The sequence below is a fragment of the Lepisosteus oculatus genome, unplaced genomic scaffold (assembly GCF_040954835.1).
Source record: "Lepisosteus oculatus isolate fLepOcu1 unplaced genomic scaffold, fLepOcu1.hap2 HAP2_SCAFFOLD_86, whole genome shotgun sequence".
In the NCBI taxonomy this organism is placed as follows: domain Eukaryota; kingdom Metazoa; phylum Chordata; class Actinopteri; order Semionotiformes; family Lepisosteidae; genus Lepisosteus; species Lepisosteus oculatus.
Genome location: NW_027168424.1, coordinates 530,103 through 539,276, shown reverse-complemented (window position 1 = coordinate 539,276; position 9,174 = coordinate 530,103). Strand labels below are relative to the sequence as shown.

Sequence of the window (9,174 nt, the reverse complement as noted above, 5' to 3'; positions counted from 1 at the left end):
AACACTTCCTAATGGGGTTAGGCATACTTTTGATGAAGATGATGAAGTTAACAGACTGTATGTTTACATAGATACTGAAATGAGGATTGTATTTTAGATTTTGTGTAGTTGCTAGCATTGAACTGTGTGTTGGATGCACATGAATTGAAGGAATGGGCAAACATCGCTGATGCGGATCCACAGAGCCAGCATATTAAGATGTTTATAATTAGAGGCAATTTGTTTAAATAACTAGGTATGGATACTGATGTGCAAGAGAGGTGGAAAGGCTGTTTACTTAAGCCAGCACTATAAAATATTTTATTCTCAGTGAGATGCTGCCATTTCATAGTGGGTTTCTAACACTGTGTATAGTTCAATCCACACAGTGCCTTTACTTCCATCCATTTCTAATCTCTATCCAGTACAGAGGATTAGGAGCCTATCCCAGTAAGCAACGGACACAAGGCAGAATACACCCTGGACATAGCGCCAGTCCATCACAGGACAGACAGACACAAACACACACACACCAGGGCCAGTTTTCCCATAAACCAATTAACTTACCAGTATGTTTTGGAGTGCGAGAGGGAGTCATATCACACATATGGAGAAAAACCATGTAACCCAGAGAGAACATGCAAACCCCACACACACAGGATGGCAGGAATTGAATCTAGGACCCCAGTGCTCCAAGATAGCAATGCTAACCACTTTGCCACCATTATAAATGGATGGATATCTTAGTTATCTTTCTAGTTCACAGGTTTGCATGCATAATTTAATTTTGAAAGGCGCTGAGACATCAGGTACTACTGTTGTATTTATGAAAAAGAAACAAAACAAAAAGCATACTAACAACTGTGCCATCCTACTCTTTAGTTAATACAATTTATTATTTATAAACAGTTAACATTGTTAGCAAAATATTTTGAATTATATTTAATTAGTCAGATTTAATGTATATTTGAACAATGAAAATATATTTTTACAAGATGCGGGGGAAAGTGCAACAACGTATTACAGTGCTAAATTTAATATTGATTGCTAATAGTTTATGCTAACACCTAACTTTCTTAATTAGGTGTAATTAAAACAGTGAACTAAGTGTAACATACCATTCAGAAATACAATCGAGAATAGTTTTGTGGTGTTTGTATGGATGAAACGTTTCTAAAATGTATAACGTAACAAATTTAAAGACGATTAAATTCTGTAATCTTTCCACTTGTAATGTCATTAGACAGAACAAGAAGTTTCTGCTTTGTCTAAGGATGGTATCAAAAAGTAGTCTAGGTGGTGAGAAAGCTGTGCTTAATGATAATTAAGTGACTTAAAAGTAAAAAGAGATGCTTCATATTGCTTGATTAATTTTAAAAACTAAGTTATAAATGCAGACGCGATCGTTGCCATAAGCGCTCCAGGCAGTAGAACGTTCGTTCTGTACTGCTGAGCTCAGCGCCTCCTCCCTCTCTCGGTGCAGCGCCCCTCTCTGACGGAGCGCAGTGGGCGGTACGCTATTTTCAGAGCCTCTGATTGGGAAAAAAAGACCTGCTGATGAGTTTCACACAACAGGAAGAGAAAAGAATGGGATTTTTTCTCTTCGAAACGTGTGTTGTCTTTATGAAATTCGTGTATTTTAAACGTTTAATTAAGAAGTAAAAACCTTACAGCGTACACAGAGATTCTGAGCTGATCACGAGGAAGAAAAATCACCCATTTTTCGCGCATAAAAAGTGGTTTTTAACTCTCGTAACCCATTTTTATAGGTTTTAAAGTCGTGCAATGTCTAAGTTAAGCAGGAACACATCATTATATCTCATTTTTTATTTCTTTTTAAAAAAATTTAAAAATCGTTTGCCCAGCCTAGTAGAAGTTGTAACCAATTTCACTTTACGAAAAGGTCTTAATGAATGATATACTGAACGTATTTCCTCTTGATGTGTAACTCTTTGTAACTGATTGAATATATATCTTTTGTATTCTGATAACCCTCTCGATAAGATCTGTTAGGTTTATATGCATATTCTATGTATTAATAAATGTATCCTCGTGTATTAGTACCTGTGTGTGTGCGTTGTTTGAGTTATATCGCATGGTTGGATTCTAAAGCCACCAAAAGAATCAACTTTGTGATTTACTGCTACAATTAATAATTGTCTCAGTAAATGCCCAAACCCTACAGAACTGGTGCCTTCAGAGAGCCACTTTTCTTACATTATTTGGCGTCCCTGAACCGGTTTTCTCTACACAGGTAACACTGCTTTCAGATTTCTAAGAATTGCTAAAATAGTATTTTACAGAGCATTCAGAGTCTCATAGAGAAAATAAGTTGAGAATATGACAAGTTCCTACCATCTCAAACACTGCCAATCTAGAACAAAAAGAAAGTACTTGAACGCCTGCAGTAATCGAACACAAACCAGAACATATCAGTGCATGACAATGAAATGTAGTCACAAAATGATTCTACCCTTTCAAGTCCCAAAAAGGACCGAGGAACTTACCGGAGGCGATACCTGGATTTCAAACAGAGTACAATGTAGCCACTGTAGGGGAGAAGATCACAGAGAGCTCTTCTCAGATTGCTCAGAGTCAGCCCCAGCACCCTGTCCTGACTGAAGCAGACAAAGTGGTCAAACAGGTAGGTAGAAATGAGTAAGGAACAGAGAGTATGGTTATTCTTGCATTGTTTGTTCGTCTGTCAAAGAAAAGAGTGCTTCTGACTTTTGTCAATGTTCATCTTTATTTTAGGAGAAGAACAAACGGTGGTATCACACTTTGCTCAAGTGTATGATGCCATGTGTGTACAGCAGACATCACCACAGGAACAGGAGACACCTGAGTAGAGAACAAGAATATGAAAAGACTGATGAAAAAAAGCACCAGGAGAAATCCATTGAATATGCACAATCTCGTACAGTATTCAATAAAAAGTTTCAGTGTTGTTTTTAGTGTCGTCGTATTGCACACATTTAAAACAATGTGTCTTGTTTAATGAACAATTTCATTTACTTTCGTAAAAAGTGTTGTTTACTGTAGTCCTAGCATGGATGCAATTGTTAGAAAAAACGGGAATGAAAAACTGAATGTTTCATACAATATGGGTTTGTGTTAACCCACACACCTAAGTGAAATGTTTGATTACGTTTACAAGACATAACACATAGTTCCGTTGAGTGTGAAAGGGAACAACAGAGAAAGTCACAAACAAAACATTTGTGAAGGACTTGATGAATGTTTTTTCTTTAGAAATGACAAAAAATAAAGAATTTTTCAACAAGATGTCTTTCTATAGCGAGTTTCATTTGAGATAGTCTTTTCTTAGAAGTGCAAGAGTGGTATTCCCTACAATTTATTCCCCAATTTGATCATTCTCAGAAATTAGGAGACGGAAACCACACCTACTGTAATATTAGACCTTGTAACAAGGCAACTAGGTTTCAATGGCTTAAAAGGTGCAGAAAGAGGCTCATGTATAATGACCTCCAGTGTCCCACAGGTTTCCCAAATCATTTCTTAGAGTATGGAAAAAGAGGAAATAAAGTGTCTACAGAAAGCGTATACCCCCTTGAACTTTGATCAGTTTGTTGCGCCAGTGCCAGAGTTTCATGCAATTAAATGAGGACCTCTTTCTCACACCACATATGTTATACTTTCAATGGGAAAAAAGGAAATATTACAATTGTATACATTTTCACCCACATGTTAATATTTGGTAGAAGCCCTTTTCACAGCAATTTCAGCTGTGAGTCTGTTGGTAATGGGCTCCACCACCTCTGCACCAACAAGATTTGATAATATTTGAGAATTTCAGAAGTCTGTCTGGTTTAGCTGAAGAATCAGCTAAGGTAAGTTTCAGGAAGAGCATCTGATTTCTTTCAATAAAGCAGAACAGAGAAAAAATACACAATACAAAATCATAAGAATTTGTATCCATATGACACTTTGACTCGAATACTTTTATCAGACCTACACAGAGTATATACTGTACACACTTTTTCAGCCCAGGTTTATACATTTGATACATTTGGAACTGCCACTTGTAGGTGTTTTTGTGTCTTAGCTCAACACTGTGAAACCTGTAGTTACAAACATGGAGGATGAAGACATGAAGACATATATTGTACCTCTGACCGGCCTACCTTCGAAGAGGTGAAAGATGAAACTTTTCCTTTATCGTCAACTCAGTGAATGTCTTTAAACTTTCGAAAACTGTAGCAAAGAATAAGTAAAAAAAAATATTTTCATTGGACCCACAGAAAAGTCAAAGTTGTCCATAGAAATGCCCGTCTAAATCAGAAATCTACAGCACAAAGGCAGTGGCCTTTCGGGACATAAAAATGAAATCAGACTTAACTCAGAAGAATTGCCCTTGGTCACGGACATCTTGCTATCAGTCACTACAAAGATGTTTTCTCTCGTGCCATGGCTTGCCTGACTTGCTTCTTCAGCTGGATGGCTTCTTGTCGCTGGTCAGGATCGACAGCCAGCATGTCCTGGAGCAGTGTCCTTAGCTCCATGCTTATGGCTCTATTTACTTTCAGGGGGATGTGGAACTGCAGCCAGGGGTTCTCACGCAGGGCCTCTCCAACAGGCCCTGACAGACATATGCTCCTGTATCGGAAACACACTTTAGTTCAATTCTAAAATATTTCTCATAGGACTGAAGGAACCTTTGCCTGTTAAGAGTTAACAATTAGGTCCTCAAGAACTGTTTTACGGTTTTCCACACTCCTGGCTGGCCAAGGTCTCTTTAAGGTCTCTTAAGTGGAGGTGTAACTCATGTATCCTACATGTGATTTAGCAACATGAAAGGGAATAGCTTCTTATCGGATTATGGTCTTGGTTAACTGCCTAAGGCTGACCTAAGTGCCTAACTTTCTGACTTTCTTTATACCTTATATGTTAAGAAGCTTCTTCTGACCAATCAGAAATGTATGCTTTATGTATGAGCATTTTGCTCATCAAAGTGAGTGAGAGACAAGGTTAACAGAAATTAGCCACGGCAGTAAATGACAGCATATATTTTCGTTCTTAAATGGTCTCTACCTGGCACACCTGCAGTGCAAACTGACACACACTGTTTAGAGAAACAGCTACTCTATTACTAATATTAATGAAACATTTCTTATTCTATGGAACAAAAACAAACAGTAAAACTAAAACACAGATCTCTTAGCTTCCTATTTCATGAACCAGATGACTGAATGACCAAGCCTAACTAGTAGCCAGAACCCCAGTTAACCCTCCGTAACACAAAGTTTAACCACACGACAGGAACTCTTTCAAACTGAGTGAAAATCATAAATGGATCCATAACTTTACATCAATTTACTATGTTGTGCCAATACCTGCATTTACATTTAGAACGAATTATGTCATATAACCAGCATCACACCAGTTCCAGGTGTCTCCAAGGAGACAACAGAACTTCAGTTGTGTTTGCTAAAATACACACTTTGAAACATACTGTAACACTTAGTTAACATGTCTGGTTTAGTTGAAGAATCGGCTAAGGTAAGTTTCAGGGTTTAATGGTGGGATGGCACCTGTGCTTTTTTCCCCCAACCGCTAGAATATGATTCACACCAAACCCAAAAGAAATACTGCACAGTTCAGGAACTTCATCAACCTAGCAACTGTAAAATAAGCTTACAAACAACTGAATTGAAATGCCAAAAAGTTCAGAGAAAGGCACAAACTATGTTTACTTGGGGTTTACAAAATTAAAGCTAACTAAAACTGTAATGATAAACAATCATGCTGCCAATGGACAGAGAAATATCATGTTTTTTGAATAATGTATTATTTGTTACATAGGAACCCAGTATAAGGGAATCCCTTGCGATCCTGTCTGCAGAGATAAAGGTAAGTATTGTTTTCTCTTTAGCTCTGTCACTCCAAGAAATATAATGAACATAAATATATTTGCCAATCTTTTCATAGTAATCCAAACAACTCTGCGTGTATCTGACATTTGTAATATTTATCTACCGCAGTATAACTCTTCTGGCAAGGCGATTGGTATTGTACCTTGAAAGAAAACTGATTGGAAATGTCATGTACTCTATGGTTTCTATTGATGTCAAGTGGCAAATGTTGACTGGTGATGTTATGTGAATCTTAGGAAATGGTCATTTTTCAATCGAGTCTATGTTTCTCAGAATTTGAGACAGAGAGGTCAATCTCTGCAATCCGAGCTGAGGGCATTTCTTGGAATGGAAAGGTAAGAGCAACGTGTTCTTTGATATTCTCTTAAGACTCTTCGCCAGATTTTACGATGAAAAATGTAAATAATAATAACAAACATTATTTTATATAGTGCTTTGAAAGGTGGCTTCTTTACAGAATGACAGAACCAACTACAATAAATAATACACAAGATATGCATGATGACAATACACAGTTAGAGGAGACAGTAGATGGTCATTATCAGTGCATTTTGAAGGTAGTTTTCCAATTTTTTGGAACAGGGTAAAAGAGGCCACCTCTACTAGAATCTTTGTCCTAACCAAAAATGTAACAAAGTATAATAATAATATTAAAAATAATAATAATAAACTTTATTTATAGAGCACATTTCATACAAATAGTGCTTTGGTGCTTTAAAAAGCAAGCGTAAAAATAAAATATTAAAATTGAGAGATATACTTTCAGTTGTAAAGGAAAATACAGCAATACAGTAAAGCAACATACATGTCAATTAAATAAAGAAAAATTAGGAAAGTCGTAATAAAATAAGAACACTTAAAGAGAACTGAAAAAAGAAACATAAATAGAAAGAACAAAGAACCACTTTAACTAAAAGCAACATTTTCAAATGTTTTTTAAAACAATGTACCGAGCTTGACTGCCTAATAAAAAGTGGAAGTGAGTTTCATAATTTAGAAGCATAAAAACGAAAAGCAGCCTCTCCACTCTTTCTGCATTTCACATGTGGTATTTGCAGTAGGCCAGTATGTGCAGATCTCAGGTCACGTATAGGAACATATGAAGACAGACATTCAGTAAGGTACAGACGTGCTAGGTCGCTTAAAGCTTTAAAAACAAGTAAAAGAACTTTCAAATTTATCCTAGATAATACAGGTGACCAGTGAAGTTTTTTCAAAACAGGAATGATATTCTCTTTCTTGTATTTGTTAGGATCTGTGCTACTGCATTTCGAACAAGTAGTAAGGGATTTATTGTTTTCTTGGGAAGCCCACAAAACAGAGCATTATAATCATATCCACATCAATGCGAGCAATGGAGAAGTCAAATTAACGTGTCTAAATATCATCTAGTTCTATCCCAGGGAAGAGGGCTGTTGCCTACACAGACGACAAGACACAAAACGCTCAACTGTGCAAAACACGCATAAGGACATCAGTCAGGATTAACAAGGTAAAGTGTTTTTACTTCTTCACCATGGTCATGTAGTTTCACTCCAAGCACTGTCATATGAAATAACTGTGGAAACGACCTCCCCAACATTTTGGGTTGTTGCATTTTGCTTCAGTGAATTTTAACCTTTTCTTTTAGACATTAAGAGGAAGGACACATTCACCCTTGGTAGAGATTCAGTTGTTCTATGAGATGTCAAGGTGAGAATTAACCACCTCAGGCATAAGTCAATCCACATGACTGAAAAAGGGGCAATGAACAGGATATGGGGATTTTGCTAGTTATAAAGTACAATAATCATCATTACATGATCTAAGACTACTGAAGTATAAGCTGTGTCCCTGACTGATTAATTAGCAAATTCATCTTTGTAGAGTGCAGCTACTATCTATTCAGTGGCATTTCCTTAAAATAACTGTATTCCCACATTCTGAATATGGAGTGAGATCATGTAAGAATGTTGGACTTGTAATAACTAATTGAAGGATAATAATAATCAACGAAAGTGCTTAAAAGTATCAACAAATGCCTTCAAAGTACTTGACACGTACTTTGCTTTCAAAAGTGAAACATAATTAATGCTTACGTAAGATTTCTCTTGACTTCTCAGGAGTATACTAACTCCAAGGACAAGTAACATCACAAACCATTATTTAAGTGCTGATGTTGGAGCTGCAATACTACTACCAAGACAAAAAATGATACAGGTAACACTGCTTTCAGATTTCTAAGAATTGCTAAAATAGTATTTTACAGAGCATTCAGAGTCTCATAGAGAAAATAAGTTGAGAATATGACAAGTTCCTACCATCTCAAACACTGCCAATCTAGAACAAAAAGAAAGTACTTGAACGCCTGCAGTAATCGAACACAAACCAGAACATATCAGTGCATGACAATGAAATGTAGTCACAAAATGATTCTACCCTTTCAAGTCCCAAAAAGGACCGAGGAACTTACCGGAGGCGATCCCTGGATTTCAAACACAGCACAATGTAGCCAATGTAGGGGAGAAGATTACAGAGAGCTCTTCTCAGATTGCTCAGAGTCAGCCCCAGCACCCTGTCTTGACTGAAGCAGACAAAGTGGTCAAACAGGTAGGTAGAAATGAGTAAGGAACAGAGAGTATGGTTATTCTTGCATTGTTTGTTCGTCTGTCAAAGAAAAGAGTGCTTCTGACTTTTGTCAATGTTCATCTTTATTTTAGGAGAAGAACAAACGGTGGTATCACACTTTGCTCAAGAGTATGATGCCATGTGTGTACAGCAGACATCACCAAAGGAACAGGAGACACCTGAGTAGAGAACAAGAATATGAAAAGACTGATGAAAAAAAGCACCAGGAGAAATCCATTGAATATGCACAATCTCGTCCAGTATTTCAATGAAAAGTTTCAGTGTTGTTTTAGTGTCGTCGTATTGCATACATTTAAAACAATGTGTCTTGTTTAATGAACAATTTCATTTACTTTCGTAAAAAGTGTTGTTTACTGTAGTCCTAGCATGGATGCAATTGTTAGAAAAAACGTGAATGAAAAACTGAATGTTTCATACAATATGGGTTTGTGTTAACCCACACACCTAAGTGAAATGTTTGATTACGTTTACAAGACATAACACATAGTTCAGTTGAGGGAACGACAGAGAAAGTCACAAACAAAACATTTGTGAAGGACTTGATGAATGTTTTTTCTTTAGCAATTACAAAAAATAAAGAATTTTTCAACAAGATGTCTTTCTATAGCGAGTTTCATTTGAGATAGTCTTTTCTTAGAAGTGCAAGAGTGGTATTCCCTACAACTTATTCCCC

The 9,174-nt window shown here is 36.7% G+C and overlaps 1 long non-coding RNA gene across 1 annotated transcript; it reads left to right on the top strand.

Annotated features, from left to right (window-relative positions):
- Positions 1–7,501: 7,501 nt before the first annotated feature.
- Positions 7,502–8,335, top strand: LOC138236035 (uncharacterized). The gene is made up of 3 exons (XR_011188436.1): positions 7,502–7,565; positions 7,976–8,072; positions 8,301–8,335. It is a non-coding gene; the product is annotated as an uncharacterized lncRNA (long non-coding RNA).
- Positions 8,336–9,174: the final 839 nt, after the last annotated feature.